Genomic DNA, 24,671 nt, shown 5'->3' on the forward strand with positions numbered 1-24,671 from the left:
AAGGAGACAGGCTCAGGTGGAAGGAGCCAAGATCGTAAGGATTTTATAACTAACATAATTTTTTAAGAGGAGGCAGAATCCCTGCTCTTTCTTAAGTGCAAGATCTCCTTGCAAGAATTTAAAGCAAATTAGGGGAAAAAAGCGCCCTTTTTACAGAAATGCATCGTTTTGCTTTCCTACTGGGCTGTAACCTAAAGCGTCTTGGCTTGAGAAAATGAAATAAAGCTGAGTGATGGTGCGCTGTCACTGCTGCTGCCGACACTCTGCCTCCTGCAAATCTCCCGACATCGTGCACCGATCTCCCGGTCAGAGCCCGGGAAGCGAGCGGTGCCTCCTCCTTCCAGGCTCGATCCTGCGCCACACGAACTTACCCTCCGGCTTTGTAAAGCACGGCCGGGGTTTGCAGCGAGCGGCTCTGCCCGAGGTGCCGCTTCCCAGGGCTGGTGTGGCGAGGAAACTCTTCCCATGACACAGCAGAACAGCAACAGCAGCAGCAGAGTAAAACAGATCAGTTCTGGCAGTGCTCCTGGAAGACTACTTTTTATCCCAGCTCCAGCCTCGTCCTCCTTTCAGGATGAATTTGAAAGAGGGAATACGGAATAAAAAGAGGCTTAGTGAGGCAGGGAAATAAGGCCCAGGGAGATGGGAAACAAGGCAAGCTGGAGCTGGTCTCCACGGCACGGGGACAGCCTGGATAAATGGCAGAAAGGAATCCAGAGGAAGAAATCCCCCCAAAATTGGATGGGAAGGAGGGATAAACACAAACGTTGTGTAGAGTGGATGAATAGAAGACTCTGAGAGGAAGGAAGGAAAGAAAGAAGGATAAACTGTTTCTTACTTTATTAACTCTTTTCAGTTAAAATCATTACTAATTTTTACAAAATCTCTGAAAGTTTTGATAAAATAATAGCAGAGGTTATCTGAAACGCTGATCTGTAGATACACAGCTCATTTCACGGGCACTTGAAAATGAGAGGGGCAGAGCACAGGTACTTCAACCCCAAAGCACGAACGGGAGAGAGGAGGGAGATGATCCGCCGTCATTGCAGGATTAGGCCTGGATGGCCGGGCAGCTCTGGTCCCCTCCCGAGGCTAACAGGTACCAGCATCAATCTGGCAGTCGGAAAAAAAAGTCGTTTATACGAATCCCACCAGGAAAACTCGGTGGGACACCGAAGAAATTAAATCCCCAACTTAAAATTTGTTGCACCTGTGGGTCGTGCTTTGATCTGCCGAGGGGCTGCTGGAAGCTGTAAGGAAGGAGGGAATGCGGAACTGCTTTTCCTCCTTCAGTTTTTGACAACGAATCCATCCCCCCCTCTCAATTCAGCCCCTCGAGCCTTGCACTTGACCACCAATACCGACGTGATGCCACCGGTTCGGGAGCGGAATTTGGGGACCTCCCGCAGGAACCTTTCACGGGGAAAACCCCGAGAGCGCGTTGTCAGCCCGGCGGCGGGAGCGTGGAGCGGGTGGGCTTTATCTCCCGGATCCCAAATCCTGGGGGCAGAAGGAGAGCGGGGAATAAAACCCACTTCAGCACCGCAGGCGGAACAGCAGCCGGAGGAACGCGGCGCTGCCGCCGGCCGGCCCCGCACCCCCGGCGGGATGCGCGGGGCACCGGGGGCTGCCCGAACCACGAGGAATGTCGGCACCTTCCCTTTTCCCTTCCGTAAGGGCTGGCTGCTTGCTGGCAGCGTTGCAGCGGCCGGCGCGCATCCCTCGGAGCGGCTCGTTCCAGCATCCCGGCGCACAGCCGGCTGTCGGGAGCCGGCGGTGCGACGGGTCGGGACGGTGAAATCGCTTCGCTGCCGACTGGCAGAGTTAAAGCTCGGCGGTGGCGACCACCGCATCGACTCTGCACCGGCAGCACCGCTCACATCTGCGACTCCTCAGTCCGACACAAACAAGTTTGGGTTCTCCCTCCCCCCCATTTTTGTTCTTTTCTTTTTCTTTCCCTTTTTTTTTTTTCCCCTTGGTTGTTTTGTTTTTTGGTTTTTTTTCTGCCACTTCCAGCATCCGAGACCCACCGCGGCCGCAGACGAGCCCCGCATCCCGCACCCTCCAGTAGCGGGGTCCATCCCCCCCGCACGGTGCCTGCCTGGTTGTTCCACGCAGCGACCGGTGCGAAAAGAGGAGGAGAAAAAAAAAATAAACCAAACCGACAAACCCCAAACCAACCTTAATTAACAATAATAATAACAATACTAATAAAAGAAGCAAGCGCAGCAACTTGCTTTAAGCAGAGGGCGTAGGAGCGGAGAGCGCAGCCCCCCGGGGAGGGCAGGCGGGGAGCGCAGGGAGGGCAGGCGGGCACCGCCGGGGCTCGCAGCCCCCCGGGGGTACCGGCGGGTCCGGCGGCGGACGTGGAAGTCCCCTTTAAGTTTCCATAGAGAGGCCTCCGGGTGTCACATGATGGACATGATATAACGAAACAACATCGTGGGGAGGAAGGGAGGGAAGCAGTGGGGGAGCCCGGGGAGGCGGCGGGGTAGGCGGTGGTGCCCCCCGACCCGCCCGCCCCGGCTGCACCTGTCTCGGCGCGCCGGGAGCGCGGTGTCCGCCCCGCTGATGGGGCTGCGGGCGGCACCTTCCCTCGGGGAGGGGACGACGAGGAGGAGGAGAAGGAGAGCCGGTGGCGGAGGTAAGTTACCGGCGGGACCGGGGCGGGGGGCGCGGGGCGCGGTGTGCGGGGAGGGGATGCGGGGGGGGTGTGTGCGCGGGGTGCCCGCGGTGTCCCCGCGGAGCGCCGGGCGTGTGCGCGCCCTCCCGCCCTCCATGTCCGCATTCCAGCTCATGTTGCGCAGATAAAATTCAAACTTGAGGTAAACACAAGCGGCGGGGGGGGGACCGGAGCGGGGGGGGAGAAAGGGGGGCGGGGAGCTTGGTGGGGAGGGAGGTTCGCTCCTCCATCCCGTCTCCATCCCAGCTCCATCCCGGCTCCCGCCGCCCCCTCCCCGCCGCTCCCCCCGCTCCGCACCCGCGGAGCCCCCGCGCACCTGGGGCAGCGCCGGCACCGCGCTGCCTCCCGCGGGCAGGGAGAACCGAGGGAGAGCCGAGCGCCCCTCTGCCCGCACCACCGGTAGGACACGGCGGGTCGGGGGACGCGGCAGGTGCGCGGGGCGCTGTCGCGACATGGCTGGTGGGGGGGGGGGGTGCGCGCGTCGCGACATGGGGGAAGCAGCCAAGTGACAGCGCGGGGTGGGGGGGGGGAGAAGGACGGGGCTGCGCCGCGTTGTTCTTCCTCGTTGGTCCGTGGGTATCCCGAATGGAGCGGGAATAGCAGCGATTGCCCCCCGACCCCCCTTTTTCTCCATACGCATTTCCAAGTGCGTATGGAGAAAACAAGATGCGGAGCGGGGCGGGCGGGGGGGGGGGGGGGAAGGCGGGGAGGGCCGCACTGCTGCTCGCAGCCCCGCTCCGTGACACAGGCGGTGCCGCCGCGGGGATATTTAGCGCTTCGCTCCCGGGGGGTGATGATGGAGGCGGCCGAGGGCACCCACAGGTGGGTGCGTGAGGGGAGAGAGCGGGGGCGAAGCCGTGGCCGCGAGGGGAGCGCCGGAGCGGGTCGCGCACCCCGCGGGCTCGCGGCGGGAGTGAAGCGGGGAGTGGGGACGGGGCTTGGGCTGGCGAGTGGCGCAGCTCGGGGCGGCGCGGGGGTGCCGGCGGTGCCGCCATGGCGGGTGTGAGGGAGCGGCGCCCTCAGGGGGGTCCCGGCAGCCCCGCCGAGGGCGGGAAAAGCGCGCGCGGCCCCCGCCTGGCGCCTCCTCAGCACTGCACCAAGGCGGCGGGGGGGGGGGGGGGGGGGGGGGGGGGGGGGGGGGGGGGGGGGGGACCGGCGGCCACGCCCACCGCGCCCCCCCGCCGGCCAATCGCCGTGGGCGGTGCGGCGAGGACACGCCCCTCCTCGCGCGCGCCGCGCCCTCCTGGCCAATGGCAGCGCGGCTGAGGGGGCCCCCCCGGCGCCCCCCTTCGCCCACCCGCCTGTTTGTTACGGCCGGGGCCACGTGCCGCCGCCGCCTCGCGCCCGGTCACGTGGCCCTTGGGACCTGGGGGGTCTGAGGGGGAACTGTGGGGGTCTGGAGCCTCCCCTGTCCGTGCGGGTGTGACAGGGACTGTGAGGGTCTGGAGCCCTCCTGTCAGTGGGGTCTGACAGGGATCCTGAGGGTCAGGAGACCTCCCTGTCCATGGGGTCTGATGGAAACATGGGGTCTGACCAGGACCATGGGGGTGTGGAGCTCTCCTGTCAGTGGGGTCTGACCAGGACTGTGGGGGTCTGGAAGCTTCCCTGTCCATTAGGTCTGCCAGGGACCACCGGGGTCTAGAGCTCTCTTGATGATAGAGGTCTGATGGGGACTGTGGGGGTCTGTAGCCTTCCCTGTTCATGGGGTCTGATGAGGACCATGGGGATCTGGAGCCCTCCGCTCTCCTGTCTGTGGGGGACTGACAGGGACATTGGGGGTCTGTAGCGTTCTTGTTCATGGGGACTGATAGGGATCGTGGAGGTCTGGAGCACTCCTGTCCATGGGGACTACAGGGGTCTGCAGCCTTCCCTGTTCCGGGGGTGTGACCAGGAGCATGGGGTTCTGGAGCCGTCCTGTATCCTGGGGGGTGTGACCAGGAACATGGGGGTCTGCAGGCCTCCTGTCCAGGGATCTTGAGGATCTGGAGCTTTCCTGACAATGGGGTCTGACATGGAACACGGGGGTCTGGAGCTTTCCTGCTCAGGGGAGTCTCATGGGGACCATGGGGGTTTGGAGCCTTCCTGTCCATGGGATCTGACCAGGACTGTGGGGTTCTGGAGTCCTCCTGTCCATAGGGGTCTGACAGGGACCATGGGGGTCTGGAGCCCTCCCTGTTTATGGGGTCTGACAGGAACCAAGGAGGTCTGGAGTTCTCTCTGTCCACACAAATCTGATGGGGGGAACATGGGGGTCTGGAGCCTCCCTGTCCAGGGTGTTTGACAGGGATACCGAGGGTCTGGAGCCCTCCCTGTCCATGGGGTCTGACAGGGGACAGTGGGGGTCTGGAGCCCTCCTGCTCCAGGGGGTCTGACTGGGCCTGGGTCTGCCTACCAGCCCAGGGGGCCTGAAGCCCCGCTGCCCAGGGGAGGTGGCCAGGACCTTCTTGCCGTAGCCTTTCTCACTGTGAGCGTCCATTCTGCCCCGGCCCCATTAAACCTCCTGAAGGGCCTGTCCCTGGCTCTCGGCTCTGTCATGGCCGAGCCGTGACAGCCTGTCCGTGGCTGGCTCTGGCCTCCGGAGAGGGAGGTGTTTCTCTCCCGAGGAGAGCTGTTTATGCCCAGTGATTTTTTTTTTTTGTTATTTTTTTTTATTTTTTTTTCACCTCCCTCTGTGCTCTCCTGCACAAGCCACGGCAGCAGCTCCATGTCTGCCCGGCCTGGCAGTGCTCCGGCACGACTCTTTATGTAGGTGAAGCAGGGAACGCTGTGAGGATCGTGTTGAGCTATCAGTCTCCTGAGCCTGGAGCTTTGAGCCTATTTATAGGTAGGTTGGGCAGTGTTCAGCATGAAGGACTCGTGCCACGTCCGAATCCGTGGCAAAACGGGGTGTTTTAAATGGTGCTGTTTTGTTTTCTGTGGCTGTTCCTAGAAAAATTGGGTTTTATGGAACGCTCCGGAGGACTGGTTGTTAGTAGGTTACGTGGAGAAAGGCGAGTCAGTTTGGAGTTAAGGAACGTGATGCCATTTTAATGCAACTTCTCGGGTGGCAGAGCAAACAGTAAGAGGATACTTGGTTCTAGATCAGCAGCTTTCAGCCTGCAGGCAGTGGGACAACTCACCCGGGGTCCGTGGGAAGCCACGGAGGAAAGGACATCTGTTTTCTGTAGGCTTGCATTCGTTATACAGATTTCTGCACTGCTAAAGATCTTGTGGCCGACCAGCTGAAAAAAAAATATGGAAGTCGGCTTTTCTAGATCACTAAGATGTTTTGGTTTAGAGTAAGTGGAGGAGGAGTGGAAAAAACCTGTCTGTTTGGTTGTGTGTGTTTCTACTGTGCTGCTTCAAAATTCAAAAATTCAGTGTATTTTTAAGAATTACATAACCACTAATAACGTGGTGACTCTCAAGTAGCCTTCAAGAGTTAAATAACAGCAGATCAACGAGGCTGGGTCAAGAAGAGGAAGAGAGGGTTTTATAACGAATGGTGAGCACCATGCACAGATATTTAAAATTGCACTAGAAACGAGTCTTTGGGTAGGAGGAGGATTTTAATGCCCTACAAATATGGAACATGAGAAGGAGGATGGAAAGATGAGGTTTGCAGTTTTATGCTGATCTAGTCCAGTAAATGGATCGGGAAGGGTTTGTGATGCTTCACATTCTTCAGCTTCTCTTCCATCTTGACTTTATCAGTACAGTTTTTTGCATCTGAAATAATGAGAATTTCCAGATACCAAATGCTGTGGGTGAGGAGGGAATAGGGCATTAAAATAAGGAGTGAGGGGCACTGTAGGGTGGAAGAGCTGAGGTGGTAACCAGCTGTCCGTGGCATGTGCTGGTAGAGCTACTGTTCTGTGTTGGTTACAGGAGTAATTTGACACGGTGTTACCTACAGAAATATGTTTATTCAGCCCGGGTGGTGCACTTGGTCTGTGCAGGCGTATTCCGCATATCCTGGTATTTTTGGGGCAAAAAGAACCCTACGTTAATACAGGAAATTAACAGGGATGAGCGTTGGAGATTAGAGGGTACCCGGAGGTGCGCAGTTACATGGGCGTGCCAGCGCCTCGGAATTCCGAGTGTACGTGGAATTGCTGGTGGAATTGATGCACCAGGAAATTGCTTTCTCTATTTTTGTTGGTGAGATGCAGTTAACGTAGAAGAAGGAGCCCTTTGCATCCTGTATCCCATTTCTCTTTAATATAACTAAGATCATTTATCTTCTCGGGCGGCGAAAGGGGAAAAAAAGAATATCTGGTTTTGTAACTTGGTTCACCTTCTCTTCATTTGCTGTCAGCTCATGACAGGGCACAATGTGTGCTGCACACTGTGTTCCACAGAGCTGTTTTGGTGACTAGTACCACGTATATGAAAAAAAGGGCTATGAAAAATAGGTATTGTGCCAGTTCTTTTCACTTTTTATATAAACAACCCCCATTTATCTCTAAAAGAGATGCTCAAAAGTTTCATTTTAGGGTCTAATGCTTTGCCAGATTTCAGTGGCAAAAAGGTTGCTGTTTTACTCCTTGTAAGCATTCAGAAAGCAGCTGAAAAGGATATATTTAAATTAGTGTCTGTATTGGTTTTGCAGTAGGAAGTAGTGAAACCTTTTATTTTCAGTTTTAATAAAAAGGGAAATTGTGAAATTACTTGAAAAAATGTTTGTTTATGCTCTAGTAGCCTGTTATATGGTTAAAATTAAGAGGATTTCTTTAATCCAGGCTAGATTTTAATTGTTGTAATCACGTGTTTACTAGATTTTTTTTATATTTAAAAATGAAAACATGCAGTCATGGGTTTTTGACCTCGTGTATAGCATGACTTAGCTGTACTTCGTGCAGTATTTGTACGGTGTTTTTCCGTAAACATCTTGCTCCTGGAATTATTGGTAGCACCACAATAGGAGCTTGAAAATACTGTCACATAAAGGGTGGGATCACTTGCAAACAGGAGCACTGAAATACAAAGTTAAAAAGAAAAAAAAAATCTCTCCCCAGCAGTTCTTTCAAGTCAGTTTGATGATAATTTTGGATCCCGACTCGTGGTTTTCTAAATGGCTGGAGACGAAATTAACGGGGCTGCAACTGTTTGTCACGAATTTCAGCATAAACAGTATTTTTCTTTCGGCTTTGGATTTCGTGCAAATGCAGTGAAACACCCCCCCCGTCCTTTTCCAGTCCCTCAGGATGCTGCACCTCGGCCAGCAGACGTGGCGTTGTTGTCTAACAGCGAGGCTGGAAATGGGAGTTGTTTGTGCTGAGTTTTACCCTTACCAAGGTCAGAGATTTCATCCTTCCGTAGATTCCTGATCTGGGAATTTAAAGCTTGCAGAGGGTCCTGATTTAGGAGTTTTCATGAACTATTTTGAGCTCTGGAGGGAATTTTGTTAAATGTCCCCATGTCATGCTTCTTATCAGACAGAAGTTTGGAGATCTCTGAAAGACTGACGTCTGTGCAGCAAAAATATTAATGATGGTAGCAAAGGAATCAAGCTGAAAATGTTTTCTGAGTTTCATATATAAAAGTGATTTATTTGTCAGGACAACAAAAAAGTGATAATTGTAATAATATGCTTGTTTTCAATAGTTTTAATGAATATGGACATGGAAGTTTTGCTGTTGACAATGGTTTGTTTTATGAACCCCGTAGTCTAAACTTGTGGGAAGTTTTTTGGATAAGGGGAAATGGTCCTGCTTTGTTTCACAGAGAGCTGAATTTCAGGGCACTGTTACTTGAGAATTACTTTTTCACAATTACGAAGCATTAATGAGCTGATGGTGAGGGTTTTTTTTAATTCTTGCTAGGATAGCGATTTCTTACTAAAATATAAACAAAAGAAACCGGGAAACAAATGATTTAAAAGGCATTTATAACACCATTTGTAAGCCACGACTTTACAAACACTCCTCTGAATGTGTTTTCTTTGAAGAACAGGTCCCGTTAAACAACGTAAATTGTGCAATTGCATAGAAAATCAGCAGAGTCTGTAAATTCTAAAGCAATCATCTTATTTTTTCTATCCTATATTTCAAATTCTTACTCTCTTGCAGCCAAGCCCACGGCGTGCTTATGTGTGCAGAGTGCTAAGCAGGAGTCTCATCTGAACAGAAAACTTGTGAAGTCAGCGTAGTAGTAATATTTAGATCATATTATTAATTTTTTAAATTTATTTTATTATTTTCCCCTTTGTGTTGTCTTGCCAATTGTTAGAAGCAGCAGTAGGTTGCCTGAGGAGGGGCATATGAGTTGAGCAGAATGGGGAGAGGGAAATCTGGTGAACATCATGCTCTGCTGTTATAAAATCTAGGTATTTCTGCCCCAGGAACAAGCTGATTTCCCTGTGTGCCACCCCAAAATGTACCAATTTCAGTGCAGCTCCTGTAGTGCTGAGCCTGAAGTAATCCTTGGTTTTTTTATAGTGATTATTAGGTTGGGTTGAACACCATCCACAAAACTTCTCCTGAGTCTGGGTCTCTCTGGAAAATATACCTTGAATCTGGGCTAATTCTTTTCCATCGGTGTTGTCATCAGGTATATTTTTTTGGTAGCTTACAGATTTCCAGAAAAGAAAGGTGGGTTTTTTATTCATTTAATAGCATTGTATATGGAATACCCCCAAAATGTGCTATTTTAAATAATACCTGCGTTATGCTCAGGTTACTGAATTTTAACATAACTGTAGTATCTTTTCTAGGAGCTTCTGCTAAAATAGAGTTGTAAAATGAAGGCAGGTACTGGCCTCGTGAATTCCAATGTGCAGAGGAAATAAGGGAGAATCCAACTGAGGTTCAGTTTAAGCCTATTCAGAAAGAAAACAAGCATTTGCCTGGTTTTATCCTGATTGTTATTTACATCAGCACAATAAGGTGTTTCCCAGCGGCCGGGTACTGGGTGGTTGGTGGTGGTGGATCATCCGGGAGACGTGTCTGGAGCAGGACGGATCCTGGTGTCGGATTATTGGAACTTGGGAGATTTCTTGCTACGCAGCAGCTCATGTGAGCAGCTGTGAAGTCTCCTGGGAGGGACACGATGCCTCCAAGCCACCGTGTTTACATCCAGCAGGAGGAGGGAAAAGGACATTTCTGGCTATTATCTGGATGTGTTTTGTAAACTGAAAGCGCTGTTAATGCTTTTTAACAGGGTGTAGTTGCTGTATCATTCCCGGTTCTGCAGTGTCGTTCCCCAGCCCCCCCCCTTTTTTTTTTTTAAAATTTTAGCATAACTTGTTAATCTGTCAACATCTGCTGCGTGTTGCTGTATCATCTGTAGCTCGTGGGAGATCTTTAAATCCTAATTTCTGTGACTTCGTGGCAGCGCTCCAGGACCCCGGAGCAATCAGGATTACGTTTATCCCATTGATACAGAGCAGATTCCAAATCTGGAAAGCAGTGGGTATTTTTTTTACTTGGTGGGATGCAGGTGTAGAAAACGCGTCTGTAAGAAAAGCCTCGGTGGAGTGGCAGCGTTAAAATCCTGCAGCATTAAGTGCTGCGTGTGTTCCGAGGCAGATGTCGGCGACGTCTCGATTCCATGAAATATTCCGCTCCTTTCCGGGCGATTTTTCCAGCATTGCCCTCTGCCGGAGGAGACCCGCAGCGTCAGGGCTGCCAGGGATTGCTGTGTGGGCTCCTGGATGGAGTTCCTGCCACTTGTCACTCCAGCTTCCTTGTCAGCTCCAGTTCCAACAACCTGTCTTTCTCCTGGAGCAGCAGCAGTGGCCCCTGTTCGAGGCAGATCGTCTGATTCCTGCTCTTTCCTTCTTATCTGTGTCCATGGGCATCTGTTCAGGGAAGCCTGTAGTTGTTTGTATAAACTGAAAGCCAAACAGAGGATCCAGCATTATGGGATCAGCTGCTTCTCCAAAGATTATTGTCCTGCTAGCTCTGGGAGAGGATTGTGCACCTTGCCCATAAAAAAGGAACTAAACCAACTTTAACTTTTGGATTATTAGTCCTGTCTGGTTTTGGTAATCCAGACACCTTTAAAACAATATTGACCTAAAAATCAGTGTTTTGAATGTAAAAAAAACCCGCTTAAATTTACTAGTGAACACACAATATATGGAACAAGAATGAGGTCAGAGGAACTTCAGTGGGGTTTCACTAGCACTGAATGTATCTGTTCTGATCAGCCTGATGTATAGCACAACTATTTGAGTGTTGTGGGGTTTGTTTGTTTGGGTTTTTTTAATTCAGTTTTTGTTCTTGGTTTGGGTTTTTGTGGTTTTGTGTTGGGATTTTTGTTGTTGTTTTCTTCGGTGTTTTTTATTATTATTTGTTTGGGTTTTTTGGGGGGTGGTATTTTGGGTTTTTTGTGTGTTTTTGTGGCTTAGGAAAAAGCCTTTTGTTTGATTTTTTTCAGGGAACTGCAGGTTTCATATATTACTGATGTTGAGGATAAAAGGGGTTAAGAAGGGCAGAGCTCAGTTGTAGTATTTCAGTGGGAGTTCAGTGAGAACCTCTGTTCTCCCAGTCCTTGTTAATGGAATTGCTGACATTCATGAGGAAGTCCTTGCTGAATGCTGGAGAAAAAGAAGTCAGTGGTGATGACTGTGGAGAAGTAACCAGGAATTGTGACCTGAAATGTTATTTATTGAGTAAAGCTGAATTCCTCAAAAGCAGTATTACTTCAGCACTGAATGAGTCACATCTATAAGCAGCAGTAATTTGTACTGGAGACCAAAATTGTGTAATATAGTTGAGGGAAAAATGCTGGTAGAGAGGTTTGATGAGTTAACCCAGGCCTTCAGTGTTGTGATGGGAGAGAAGCATCTGTTAGAGCACTCTTCCAATTACAGCAGCATGGAAAATAGATTCTCATGGTGCAGCCTGGATGGCAGGGTCCAGTCCTTCACTACTGCGAGCAGACGTGGAATATGATTCCTACAAGAGCTTTCAGGCTCCAAATTGGAACCCTCATTACTCCCATTTTTCAGCTTTTTCATGCCCTTCCCCCTTTTCAGGATGTTTTGTAGCCCCCGGCAGTTTAAAGACCACTGGTTTAAAAAACAAGCCCTTCTCTTCTTTTCCTGTAAAACCAAACTTTGTGTTCCTGTGGGTAAAGTTACTCTGAGAGGGTTTATGTAAGATTATTCTCGTAGTTACTGGATCAGGTAAATATTATAAACACAATTTGTCCTGTCTAATGTTATCCTGGTTATGTTCTGAATATATCTGGTTGTATTTATCTCTTTGGTCGATGTTCTGCTTTGAAATTACAAAATACTCCTATTACCTCGGATAGGTTTAATTCTGTTCCAGATGCTGTGGGCTGATAAAGTACTAATGCATCTTCTGGCAGTTTCTTACGGGATCAGTTACCACGAAAAAATTCTATTTACCCGAAGTAAAGTCTGCTTTGAAGCGCAGGGTTGTGATGTGTGTACAATTCCTGGTAGACAAGGACCGTAATCTATTTTTTTCTAATTCTGCTACTTCAGAAAAATCTTGCTGGTTAGATGAAAACTGAAAGTCAGCTCTGAGACTTTCAGATGCAGTCTCTTTGGTAGTTGTGTCAACATTAATTATAGTATAGCTCTAATATTACCATATAAACTGACACCTCTTCTGGCCTGCGACGTTTCTCCTGGGTAAACTATGCTTGGCTTATTTAATTTTCATATTTGATCCGTAAATCTTTGCAAAGATCTTAACCAATGTTTTTTAACTGTGTTGTACTTTCTGGTAGCGTGGGCAGAAATGCATCAAGTCTTTGAAGGAGGTTGCAGTGATTCTTTTCCCACTTCATGACTTTTCCATTGAAATGTCCCTTCATGGCTGTGCCTGCAGTCAGTATCCGTCCTAGGTCTCATCTTCAGTCTTCCTTGCAGGAAACAAAAATGGGGTGACTAAGTATCCTTTTCCTGGGAGTGGCATTCATGATTTGTCTGTTTTCTTCAGTTGTTTTTTGGCTTTTCCTGCAGCAAGAGGAGACTTCGCTTCTTTGAGGTTATCTTTTGTGTTTTGGTGGTTCTGGAAATGTAAAGAAAGAGTGTACAAGGGAGTAGAAATTCCAGCAAGGAAGGGCAGGTGTAGGTAAGTTCTCTTCATGCACTCTGTCCTTGTGAGGGATGCCTCTCACAGGGTGCCCTGTTCTGTTGGTGTTACAGAATTTAGTTGCAGTCAGTCTTAAGATCAACTTTCCATCACTGCCACCAGGTACCCAAAGCATGAGGATGGGCAAAATCCATCCTAGGCTCTTAGTAGTGCTTAAGGCAATCCTGTGGATTGCGCTGGTCTGGTTTATAACTTAAGGATTTCTGGAGTGAGGAATGGGACCAGGGGGTCATAGAATGGTTTTGGTTGGAAATGACCTTAAAGGTCATCCAGTCCCATGCCCTACCATGGGCAGGGGATACCTTGCACTAGCCCAGGTTGCTCCAAGCCTCATCCAACCTGGCCTTGAACACTTCCAGGGATGGGACAGCCACAGCTTCTCTGGGCAGCCTGTGCCAGGGCCTCCCCACCCTCACAGCCAAGAATTTTTCCAACATCTAATCTAACCCTGCCCTCAGTCAGTTTGAAGTTATTCCCCCTTCTCCTGTCACTCCAGGCCCTTGTCCAAAGTCCCTCTCCCATTTTCTTGGAGCCCCTTTAAGCACTGGAAGAGGCTCTAAGGTCTCCCCAGAGCCTTGCCTTCTCCAGGCTGAACACCCCCAGCTCTCCCAGCCTCTCTCTAGAGCAGAGAGGGGCTTCAACCCTTGGAGCATCTCCGTGGCCTCCTCTGGACTCACTCCAGCAGCTCTGTGTCCTTCTGCTGTTGGAGCCCAGAGCTGGGGGCAGCTCTGCAGGTGGGGTCTCACCTGAGCGGGGCAGAGGGGCAGAATTGTCCCCTCACCTGCTGCCCATGCTGTGGGATGAGCTCAGGACATGGTTATTTTCTGGAATGCAATTGCACATGGCCAGGACATGTTAAGCTTCTGCTCTACTAGTACCCCCAAGTCCTCCTCATATGTGGAATGATCATATCTGTTTTTGGTAGATCAGGGCCTGTGAGTAAGTGACTTCCCATCTTGTGGTTTTAAGGTATGTTTCCCTGGCATCTCCACTGTATGTACTAGATGGATGGTGGTTCTCAGGGTATTTGCTTTTAGGACTGATCTTGTAGCAGTGTTTCTTACCGAACTGAGTTCAGAATAAATCTCCCTCCTAGCATTTAGCTTAAAATGGATGAGGATCATAAATATATGTTTCTTTCAGCTAATCGTTGCTCATCTGACCCCTCTAGTTCTACATTCTGTGCCTCTCAAGGGTTCTGTTAAATAATATTTATATTAATAGTACCATCTACTGCTGAATCCCTCCTGTGGTTTATAAGAGCATATTTAAGTATTACATTATGTTAACCAGCTTCACTGGTAGCTCAGAATTCAAGCTGTTTGTATTTGAAATTCTGCTGCTAAGTTCTTCATCTCCTGTGAGTGTTGTAAATAAGATTTGGGCCTGCAGAGAAGGAGGCCTGGGCAGCAGGGGCTGGGATTCCCCAGCCCTGCAGGGAAAGGGATGAGCCCAAACTGTCTTGAGGTGCATCCACAGTCAGGTTTCCTTCTGGGGAATTTGATGTGTGTGGCTCAGTGTTGCCAGCACAGAGGGCACAGCAGAGGAGGCAGTGAGGGGGGTGATGTCTCTGGGCAGCAGTTCTGAAAGCGTAGAAGGACAGAAACCCTGACTGGGTAAGATTAAAAATCCGAGATTGTGAAGTACTGACAGATGACCAGCGCAGGGAGACCAGAATAAAACCACAGAATGGCTTAGGCTGGAAAAGACCTTTAAGATTTAGTCCAGTGATTAACCCAGCACTGCCAAGTCCACAGCTTAATATAAAAAGTTAAACAGAAATGTTTCCTTTGTACACAAAAATCACATTTAAACAGTTCATAGAGCTTTTCTGTATTTCATCTGCTTATTACTAATTCATGTTCCTAGTACTTCTTACTGCAGAATTTTGCTAACTCCCGGGGTCTATCAATTGACTTTTATAAGCTCTTTATTATATTATTATCTTACCTCATGAGTAAGGAGGTGTGTCATCCCATGCTCAGCTCCACGACAAGGCAGCGGTTCTGGAGCTCCTACCTTTGCTGGCCTGTCTTCCTACACATGGAATGTCTGCTTGGATCTTCCATGATCCTCACCGTGGACCGTGCTTCCTGTTGATTTGCTTATTGCCCATTCTTAAAAGTGCTGGTTGTTTGACCTGGTTGTGTAAATACAGAAGGGTTGGTGCCTTTTATTGAAAGAAACATGGAATTAATGGAGGAATTAACTTCAGATATGTCGAGTGCCTGAAGCCGTGGTGCAGAAATTAGTTCAGGAATAAAGAAGGAATCTTAAATTTAGATTTCATGGAAAGATATGTCATTTTGTTACCACGAAATTAATGTGTTGGCCCAGGATGATGCTGGCTTTTGAAGAGCTTATCTTCAAATGTTTAAAAATCTGTTCTTGTGTTTTACCATAAACTGATGTGGTCCAGCAGTCATCTGGCTCACATACTGGAAATATTTTGTTTTTCTTTTTACATGACTCATTACCGTGCATTTGTAACTATGGTTATTTTTCTCTTAAAGGATTTGTTCTGCCCTTTAATTATCATGTTTTGGGGCATTCAGGTTTGACTTATTACTGATGTAGAAATTCCTCCAGGGACTGCTAGCTTCCAAATAAATGTTTTGGGCTTCGTGCCCATAAAATTACCAGTCCTCTTATTACTTCTCTCTTAGTCTAAATTAGAACTTCAGTGAGGTTATGTTGCCCTACCGCATGTGTGAATCTTACAACTTATTTTAGGTGTCAAAAGTGTTGCTTGTGATGTGTTTGGGGGAGCTTAGCTGCTGGAGGTGCTCTCACTTGCTCAGTAGCAGTGACCTGTACTTGTACTGATGGAAATAATGAGTGAACTACCAGGGCAGATGTTATTACCAATAATTTGGACTCTTAAAAAATCATGAAGGATCATTGTCCGTGCATTCCTGTTCTCGCTAAGGCATTCCATTAATAGTGACCATTTCCATCTTTCCTTGCATCAAGTATGTTCTTCTGCATTTTTTTGTAAGACATTTCTTTACAGAGAGTTAGAATGTCTGTTTTTGTTTGCTTTCTGAAGGACTGTGTTGCAGTTTCTGTCCATTTTTTTATTGCCGAAGGGGTTATTTTAGATAGCAGAACTTTTGAGTCATTTATTTCTTCAGTACTTGATAATTCTCTTTTCTTACCTTGATTTCCTGATCTAACATGCTTATTGCTAAAAGTGTTTGTGATACTCCTGTAGGATTAATGCTAACTTATAGTAAGAGTATTGAACTCAGAATGGCTTCCTAGGATTCTCAGTTTTGTCACTTGATATAGAAAGCCAGGTGTTGTATAAATGCTGTATAATTTGTACCTTAAAATAACCAAAGTCTGACTTAAGGACAGGTTTTTTTTATTTCAATTATTAGAGTTAGAGGAAAGATTCCAGCTTTCAGACCATTCAGGGTATTGAAACCCTTCAAATTGCCAGCCTAACATTTAGAAGGGCCATTTCATGCCTGCTTTTTTTAATGATAATTGCAGACTTTGCCTTGTGCCTCTTTGCTCGTGTTTATTACTCTAATGCTTTTATGACCAGGAATTATATCACTTACTACCTCTTCAGTCAGGTAAGCAAACAAAGCTGCTGGTCTGTGTTCAGTATTGAGTTTTCCATTCTCCTGACCCCCCCAAACTGTGCCTGATCTTGGCTCAGCTCTGAGCTGAATCTGCACCTTGGTTTGCCGGCAGCCAGCACTGTTAAACCGGCATGGACACAGTGTCCCTTAGGATCTCTGTGTATCCTCCAGGACCTCTGAAGTCTGTGGTGAGTTTAGCTGCTGTGCTGGGCTTTGGTGTGCAGTTGGGGCTGATAATCAAAGGAGAAAGTTAAATGGTGAAGGAAACTCTTCTTAATCATTTTGCTGTTGTTTGCTGCTGTTTGCAGCTGAGGCTGCACGAAACGACTGCCTGACTTGTCCTCCATTTCCTGCCTCACAAACCTCATGGTCCTGCCTTTCATTTTGGAACTGGTGCTCCTGTGTCATTCCCCACTGTCTCTCCATCTATGCTGCTACTCCTCTTTGCTCTATACTACTCGTGGTTTACTATATTCTACTCATAGTCTACTCATATACTCATAGTCTAGAGAGAGTCCTTTGACTGCTTGCATTGATCTTGGCTTAGAAATCATATTTCCAGGTCTAAGAGCACTGCTGGTGATCAGACAACATCCTATTTTCTTTGGGTTTTTTTTTACCATTTTCATCTTACAGTGAAGTGGACCAGGTCAGTGCATTCTGGCAAGCCCTGAACTCACAGTTGCAAGCCAGAGCTCACCATCTGTTGCCATTTTTTACCTAAAACTACCTCTCTTTCCGTGCTCGAGTCTGAATCCCTCTTCCTTAAGCAGGGCACGCACAGTAATTAGGTGAGTTTTCCAGGCAGCCATAAATTGGGGTCACAGTTGCTTTATTTAGCAGGTGTGTCACTCTGATGACCTGCGGTCACTTTGTAATGAGCTGGGATTTTTCCTCCTTCATAGTTTCCAAATTAAGGAGCTGTTTACCTGCTGGCAATATTTATTATACCCAGTTACTTTACTGTTCGTCTTCTGCTGTTGAAGTTATTAAAGTCTGTGAGGTTATCCAGTTCTTTTTGTACAGCATCCTAGTTCTCCTTTCCGAACTCAGTTATGTCAAAAAACATCAACAAAAGACAGGGTTGCTAATAAAAATAACAACCCCAAACTTATCCCCAACGCTGGCAGATTTATAATTCTAAGCATCTACACGTATCCATCAACAAAGACCATGAACTAGTTACACATGGAGAACTTACGTGCAGTCCATGTGTTGAAAAAAGTTGGATTTTTGCATGTTCTCTTTTATCAAGATTTAAAAAATGTCCCAGGATATATTGGTGGATTTAAAAAGCAGATGGTGGGATCCAGTTCTTCTGAAGGCATTTCAGCTCACTCAGTGATGTAAACCAGAGAGAGATCCTGCAGATTTGAGGATGGAGAAAGGAGGGAATTTGTTTCCATCAGTGGTATAAGAGCTGATAGGACAGTGATTACATTTTTGTATTATTTGGGTAGAAATAAAGAGGGCTTCAAATCCAAATGTTTGGTTAAGTACATCAAAGAAGTAACAATACAAAGAATGGAGAAAGGACTAAGCCTGCTTTAAAAGATGAGAAGATAAATAAACCTGAAAGCCACTTTAAGACATGTCAAACAATGATAGATAAATATCAAGAGATTCTTCAGTCAATTCAAATCAAAAATAGAAGAGGGAAGAGGAGCTGTCATTGCAGGGGCTGGCATTTAACAGTTGGTTCAGTCCTTTGTAAGGATGTGGGGAAAAGGCAGGATGATTAATGAACACGATGGTTTAGAAACTGGACAAGAAGCAGTGACGAGTAGTTTTGAAAATGGAAGGAAGGTGCTGGGTTGTTAGAGAATACATGAATTTTTGGTGGTTGACATGGGTGTGAGGGGTCACATCATCTGCCTGATGGGGCTTGGCACAATAGAGTTAAGATTCAAAATGAAAAATAAAAATCATTGAGGGGTTGCGATATTACAGTGGTGTCTCACTGCTTGGAATGCCACAAGTCTTACATTGGTCTGTATTTTAAACCTGTAAATAAAATTCCTTTTGTCTACAGTTTGCCTTTCATAATTGGGAAGCGCTGAGTGAATAGTGAACATGCTAAAAGCAGCAGCAAGAAATAATTGCTCTTTCTCATTTTGTCATTGTGTGGTGTTTACATGGGGCTGTGAGGTCACTGGCTTCCGGCACGAGCCACTTCCTGAAACCTGTGTTTTACATGGTAAGCCTAAAAATATACTTCTTAGAAAAGCTCAGCTGATTTTTGTTTTTCCTCCTCCTGCTGCTGACTGTCCACCTGACCCTTGTTCCTACTTCAGAGCTTACATAGCCCTGAAGAATAGCGATCCCATGGGATGGAGGGTAGCGCTGCAGAGGGCACAGGATGTACTGGAGAAGGTGCCACAGAGAAATCAAGTTCACAACACCCAGAGCAGGCAGTGAGTGCTTGGAAACAACTCAAACACCCAGACTGACACGTAGAGAGTATTGACAGTCCTGGGCTTTAGCAAAGTGTGAACCACACGTGGACAAGTGATGCAGTTACGTTTAAAATAATGAGGTAAAACCGGCACCAGCAAAACTGTTTCGTGTTCTTATTTCCCTGTTGAGTTCCATATCTGTAAAAAGCATTTGATTACTTAGAAAACCTGTTAAAAAGAATTGTTTTATTTTTTTAATGCAAAGTTCTCACACTGTCAGGGGCTTCAAAACTTACAGGTTTTGGAACAATGGAATCATTAAAGTTGGCAAGGACCTCTAAGATCATTGAGTCCAACTGTTCCCTCAGCACTGGCAAAAAACCAGGTTCCCAAGTGCCACATCTACACGTTTTTCAAATCTCTCCAGGGATGGTGATTCCACCACTGCCCCGGGCAGGCTGTTCCAGTGCTTGACAACCCTCTTGGTGAAGAAATCTTCCCTAATATCCGACCTAAACCTCCCCTGGCGCAACTTGGGGCAGTTTCCTGTTGTTCCATTGCTTGTTACTTTGGGAGATGGAAGTAACCATCAAATTTTGTGAGACGTCAAGGATTTGGCAGTAAAAAGCAAGAAGAATAAATTTGTGTGTGATAAGGGAAAGAGGCAGCCAAACTTTATTGCACATTACATAGAACATAGTTGGGGATTGTATAATATTTATTATGTAAGAGAGATTGTTTTGACCAAAATGCATTCTTAGAAGTGAAATATAGTCCTAATAGTTAATACAAATCAACTAAACTGTGGCAGGTCAGCGTGTGTTGAAACCAGGAAAGATGAAGAGCATGTCTGAAGGAAAAATTAGAGTTCTAGGGTAGTTTTAGTAGAGTTATGTCTGTTGGGGTTTTTTTATTAGTTGTTTATTTGTTTGTTTTATTTTGGGGGTTCCGGTTTTGTTTTTTTTTTTAAATTTTAGTTTGTTTTATTTTTTATTGTTACTTATTTTTTTAAAACCAAGTTGGATGAACTGAAATTATTCAGAAATATATAGGGTTTTTTTTAAATGACAGTATAATCCTAAAATGCCGGGTTGAATATTTTGTTTTATTGTATGGTGTTTTTTTTCCTCCCTGTAATAGTATTAAATATTATTAATAAATTAATAACAATTAAATATTAATTGGCTAAAATACTAGCTAAGGCTAATACCTAGGGTAGAAGAGTAATAGCTAACTAGAACACCTTTAAAGGAGTGCTTTGATTTATAAATAATCTAAGTTTTGCAGTATATGAAGGTACAGAGATTCTGCTGTGAAAGTGAGTGTTTGAACATCATGTGGCAGTTTGAAGGTCGATGAAAAATGTGAATATTTGGGATTAGTAATGCACTCATTTCGAATTAGGTTATTTGGTTTGATGACTATGAACAATATATTGAAATTTGCCAGACTTCACAGAAATAATAACAATGGGAAATTCCTAAATACAAATAGTTCTTAAATTTACAAGCACTTCAACAATAATGTGGTTTTAGCCAGCCATCATGCTGTTTTATAACAGCTATATATTCCCTCTGTTTCCAGAAAGACATGCTGCCTGTCAGCCTAAAGTTGGCAACATTCCTATAAATTTCCATGGTAATTTTATTGGTAATTAGCATTTGTCAATAGCTTGTCTGTCATAGCCCTTGCATGTCTCAAACCTTTTCTGCCTGTACAGCAACCAGTTTTCATATTTCTAAAACTAAACTTCGTGGCTTTTATCGTGTCTGTGGGAAGAACATGGGGTTTTAAACTCCCTTGAGGTGCCTGTGTTCACTGTTCTGTTGATATTACATTTGTTTTTTTTCTTACTGTCTTGAGTTTTTAAACTTGTGGCTTTGGAACCAACATCCTCTTCAGTGTGTTCTTAGTTCTGGTGTGTATTTCCCTTTATCCTGGGTCTTGGGGAGGATGCAGAGGGGTGATAGCAATTGCAGGTGTTCATTCAGACAGTACTCATGGGAAGTACTTAACCCAAAAGTTGTACTGTTATGAGGTCCAGGTGGGCTTTTCTCTCAGTCTGATAGAGCCCTGGATGATTTTTGCATTGCCCTGTAGCTTGGTGGTGTCGTTCAGCTGAAATAATCTGGGGATATCTCATGGAATCAGTCTTTGCCAGTTTTCTGGTTGGTGCACATTCACCTGACAAGTGATAAAAATTGTCAGATAAAGTTCTGAAGGAGCAAGAAGATGCAATGCAATAACCTGTGATAGAAAAGGACTTGGATAAAGTGACCTTAAAGCCTTTGGCCTACAGAGTTTCAGTCCAGCTGCTTTGTAGAAATGGCCTTGAAGTTCATGAATCCTTATCATCACATTGAAAAAACACCGTGTGTTTATTCACATTTGAAATACCTCATCTTTGAGTGAATCTGGCACATGGACTAAGCTGAAAATTGTGTTGGAGTCTGCTGGTTTTCTATGTTGCTTAAAAAACTAAACCTTGAAGTACTTTGCACTAGGGCTGTTTATAGCCTTCCTCTGCTCTTCTGAAACATGAAAACTGCTTTATTGTTTTTACATTTGGTGGGCAATATCTACTAGCTGTCGTTACATCTCGATTATATTCCCAACGGATCCCTGGTGTGGAGCTTGCGGAGGTTTTATTTGCAAGAGGAACAGCGAGCAGTATGTGGCTTGACAGCTGGAATTTCCCAAAAATAAAAGTAAAACGAAGTAAATGAAGAGTTAAAACCAAGAAGACCAGGAGCTCTCGGCAGCGTATCAGTGCAGTTTCAGATAGTTATCACTAGGAGGACACATAGACCGTGATATTAAGGAACTAATTGTTTACCTTTTCATATTAACTGCTTTGGTACTGGAAAACTGTGTCTTGAATGGTTGCCATGTAGTAATGTGTTAATTAAGATACTGTATTTTACTTGAAATTAAAAAATAGGTTTGCCTAATGAACAAAAACACAAGTGTGATGACATCTGGAAATCTCCCAGAGGTGACTTTGTCGGTGAATCAGAAGAACACTTATTCTCGAGGGCGTTTGCCAGCCAGGAATAGGTGACATTTAGGTAGAAGTGATCCCTCTTTTTATCATTTACTCTACAGTTTTGTGTTGCAGGAATTCTTCACACCTCTTCCTGAAATGTTTAGGATGTTTCTTCCTGGGCAGGACGCTGTGTGAGGTGGATCAGTGGCTGGGATTTGATGCAGCATTCGCTGTAATCTTCATTTAGTCCATTTGTGATCTCTCACAGTGTTTGCAAATAGCTTTTCTTTTATTTGTCTATATGTGTTTAGATTCTGAGATACAGTGTCTGTACCAGGTTGAGTAATATGGAAATTAGTCTAATTGATTTAAATAGTTTGTAGACTGCCCATGTTGCTGAGGCAAACTGTTACCTAATAAAGATTTCAGAATCTGACTCCTTCTGTATAGAATCATTATTGATATCACACATGCAGACAAAGATGATAACTGAAGCATATGCTTCAAATAAAATGACACCAGAAAATGAAAAATGGTTCAAATTTGAAGTTAGTGAAGGATGCACGGAAATAACACCAGATGGAGAGAAAGAGAAACTAAGACACAGGATTATTAATAAGTGTGATGTGTTACCCTTGTATAGAATAGAATCTTACAGGCTTCCAGTGTATAAAATTCATTGTGACTTTGGTAAGAGGCACTGTGATGTGTTGAAGGGAAAATGCATCACTGACCCTTCCAAGGTAATGATCCCTGAGGCTACAAAAAAGAGCACAACCCAGTTTTAGGTGACTTTTTAAAACTTAGTAATTGTTTTGCCCTGGTATATCCAGGCAAGATTGAATGACATCCTCATGAAAAATAATACTTGTGGAATTAATGCAGTTTTGCATCTCTGGCTTCATAAAACTTATTTCACTTGGAGACATTTTGCTCAATATTGAAGTTTGTTTCTATAGTTCCATTTTGTGAGACTGAACAACAAACCACTGAATCTCCCTCTGGTAAAACCTGTCATCTGGAATTGTTGCCTAGTTGCTTTGTTAAAATTTCCATGTTTGAACACAGTTGTTCACCTTCCCCTCAGTATCTGTGTCTAACACAGTTTAATTTTTCACACATTTTTTAGGACTCGCAGTTTCTTTCGTCCTTGCAGCAAAACCTGCTTTTTAATTTTCCTGCAGACTGAAGTTCCTGTCCATCCATTTGTATTCCCTCAGTTCAGTTGACTTTATTGTTATTTTTTTTTGTGGGAATCAGTCTCTGCTTTACAACAAAAGCTTGGTGTCCTGCATGAGTCCCTTAATCGTTGAAACACGAGGACCCAGCCTGGTTCCAGACTCTTAGTCTGTGCTGACTCTGTGGACAAGACTCTGCAGATCTCAGGCTTCAGCCCCTTGGATCAATTAATTCTTCATCATTTGAGCTGAATTGCAGGTTTGTCAAGGCAACGTTTTATTTTCTGACCCTGCAGAGATTTTTCTGTATTTTGCAGAACTTTCTAGAAGTCTGGACTAGGACTTGACTCAGCAAAGTAGTTAAAGTTCTTTTTTTACTACATAAGTTTTAATGACTGAGGCTTCTCAGTCTGGCTTTATGATTTTTAAAAAGACCTTTTAATCCCTCAGCCTAAAAATATCCTGGAATACTCTAAACAGAGGTTGATGTATGAGCAGAAACACTGTATAATGCTGCTTATTACGTCATTAGAGGTCTGCAGTGGTTCAGTGGATGATCTAGTTAGAATTTTGGAAACTTTTGAGCATAGAAGGTGAAGATGAGACCCCATATTGCTACCCGGGGAAAAGATGATTATCCTTTTTATTTTAATGAGGAGAATGAGGATAAGGCTGCAACATTTCATGTTAAGTGGGGAATGTTCAAAAGGAGGGGTGGGGTTTGTTGTTTGTTTTTTTGCTGTTTTTTTTTCTTCCCAAAAGCTGGGTGAAATACTGTGTACTGAGGAGTTATGCTGGACTACCAGAATAAGACAAGTTGCTCTGAGCATGAATAAACACTGAAGTATATTTCTTGTTCTTAGTAGGGAATAGTTGGTACTGTCAGGGTAATAACACAGAGAGTTATTATGGTACCATGGAATATTTGCAGAGTTCTCAAAAGGCAGTATTGTGCTGGTAGTGAAGTGGGGTTTTGATTATTTGAACCCTTTAAATTAAAAATTACTTTCTAAGTTACATTGAATGACACAAATGAATTTGATTAGGTTTTTGTTTTACAACATAGAGATTTTTAACCTTTGACTAAAAGCGAGTCCTTCGGAAGTCATTCAAGGCGGCACATTAGGATAATCATTCAGATTTTGAGAGTTAGGAAAACAGATCAATACTGAGATCTTGTTCTGTGAGTAATATCAAATTAAAGAATGTCTCATACACTCAGCCGTGAGACTCATGGAAGGACAGCTGGGACAGACTTGGAAGCAGGAGTGGGGCAGGGGAGGATGGAGGGAGGCAGGAGGTTGCAGCAGGCGACCATCTGATGGGCAGACACTTCAAAAGGAGCAGTGGCTTCAAAAGGAGCAGTGCAGATGGCACAGATACTACTGTGAGTAGTGTGGCACATTGGGATCCCGTGTGCATTTACCACTAGGAGTGTACTCAGCCGTGAAATCCTGATTTTTGCAGCATTTAGACTCCCTTGTGACAGATTTGCCACGTTGCATTTTGCAGCCCTATGAGGTGCTACCAAGAGCAAGTCGGGTACGGAGCAACTGCCTTCCTTCAGCTTCCAAAATGGATAATGTGAACTGGAGAAGGGGAATTGTTGTTGAAATGAGGCAGGGGCTGAGGAAGTTCAGACGTGCTGAAATAGGGGGTTGTTCTATATCAGCTTTTCTCAGCTGGTGGCCCAAAGCTGCGTCGCTTCTTCCAAGTAGTTGCAGGTTTGTGCAAGGATGAAACATTTAGGTTTCCCTAATCAAAAGACCAAAAAAACCCC

The 24,671-nt window shown here is 45.7% G+C and overlaps 2 long non-coding RNA genes across 3 annotated transcripts in view; one reads left to right on the forward strand and one right to left on the reverse strand.

Annotated features, from left to right (window-relative positions):
- Positions 1 to 813: 813 nt before the first annotated feature.
- LOC113976864 lies at positions 814 to 1,508 on the reverse strand. Its single transcript, XR_003537184.1, has 2 exons — positions 1,211 to 1,508; positions 814 to 1,113 (listed from the first exon to the last, which is right to left on the reverse strand). It is a non-coding gene; the product is annotated as an uncharacterized LOC113976864 (long non-coding RNA).
- An 841-nt stretch (positions 1,509 to 2,349) lies between these two features.
- The window catches only part of LOC113976853, a 118,084-nt gene continuing 95,762 nt past the window's right edge, over positions 2,350 to 24,671 (forward strand). For both annotated transcript variants that reach the window (XR_003537178.1, XR_003537177.1), the window contains exon 1: positions 2,350 to 2,644. This is a non-coding gene — a long non-coding RNA (uncharacterized LOC113976853). The remainder of the gene's footprint in view (positions 2,645 to 24,671) is intronic.

Source organism: Neopelma chrysocephalum, unplaced genomic scaffold, assembly GCF_003984885.1.
Source record: "Neopelma chrysocephalum unplaced genomic scaffold, ASM398488v2 Primary Assembly neopelma1_187, whole genome shotgun sequence".
NCBI lineage: Eukaryota > Metazoa > Chordata > Aves > Passeriformes > Pipridae > Neopelma > Neopelma chrysocephalum.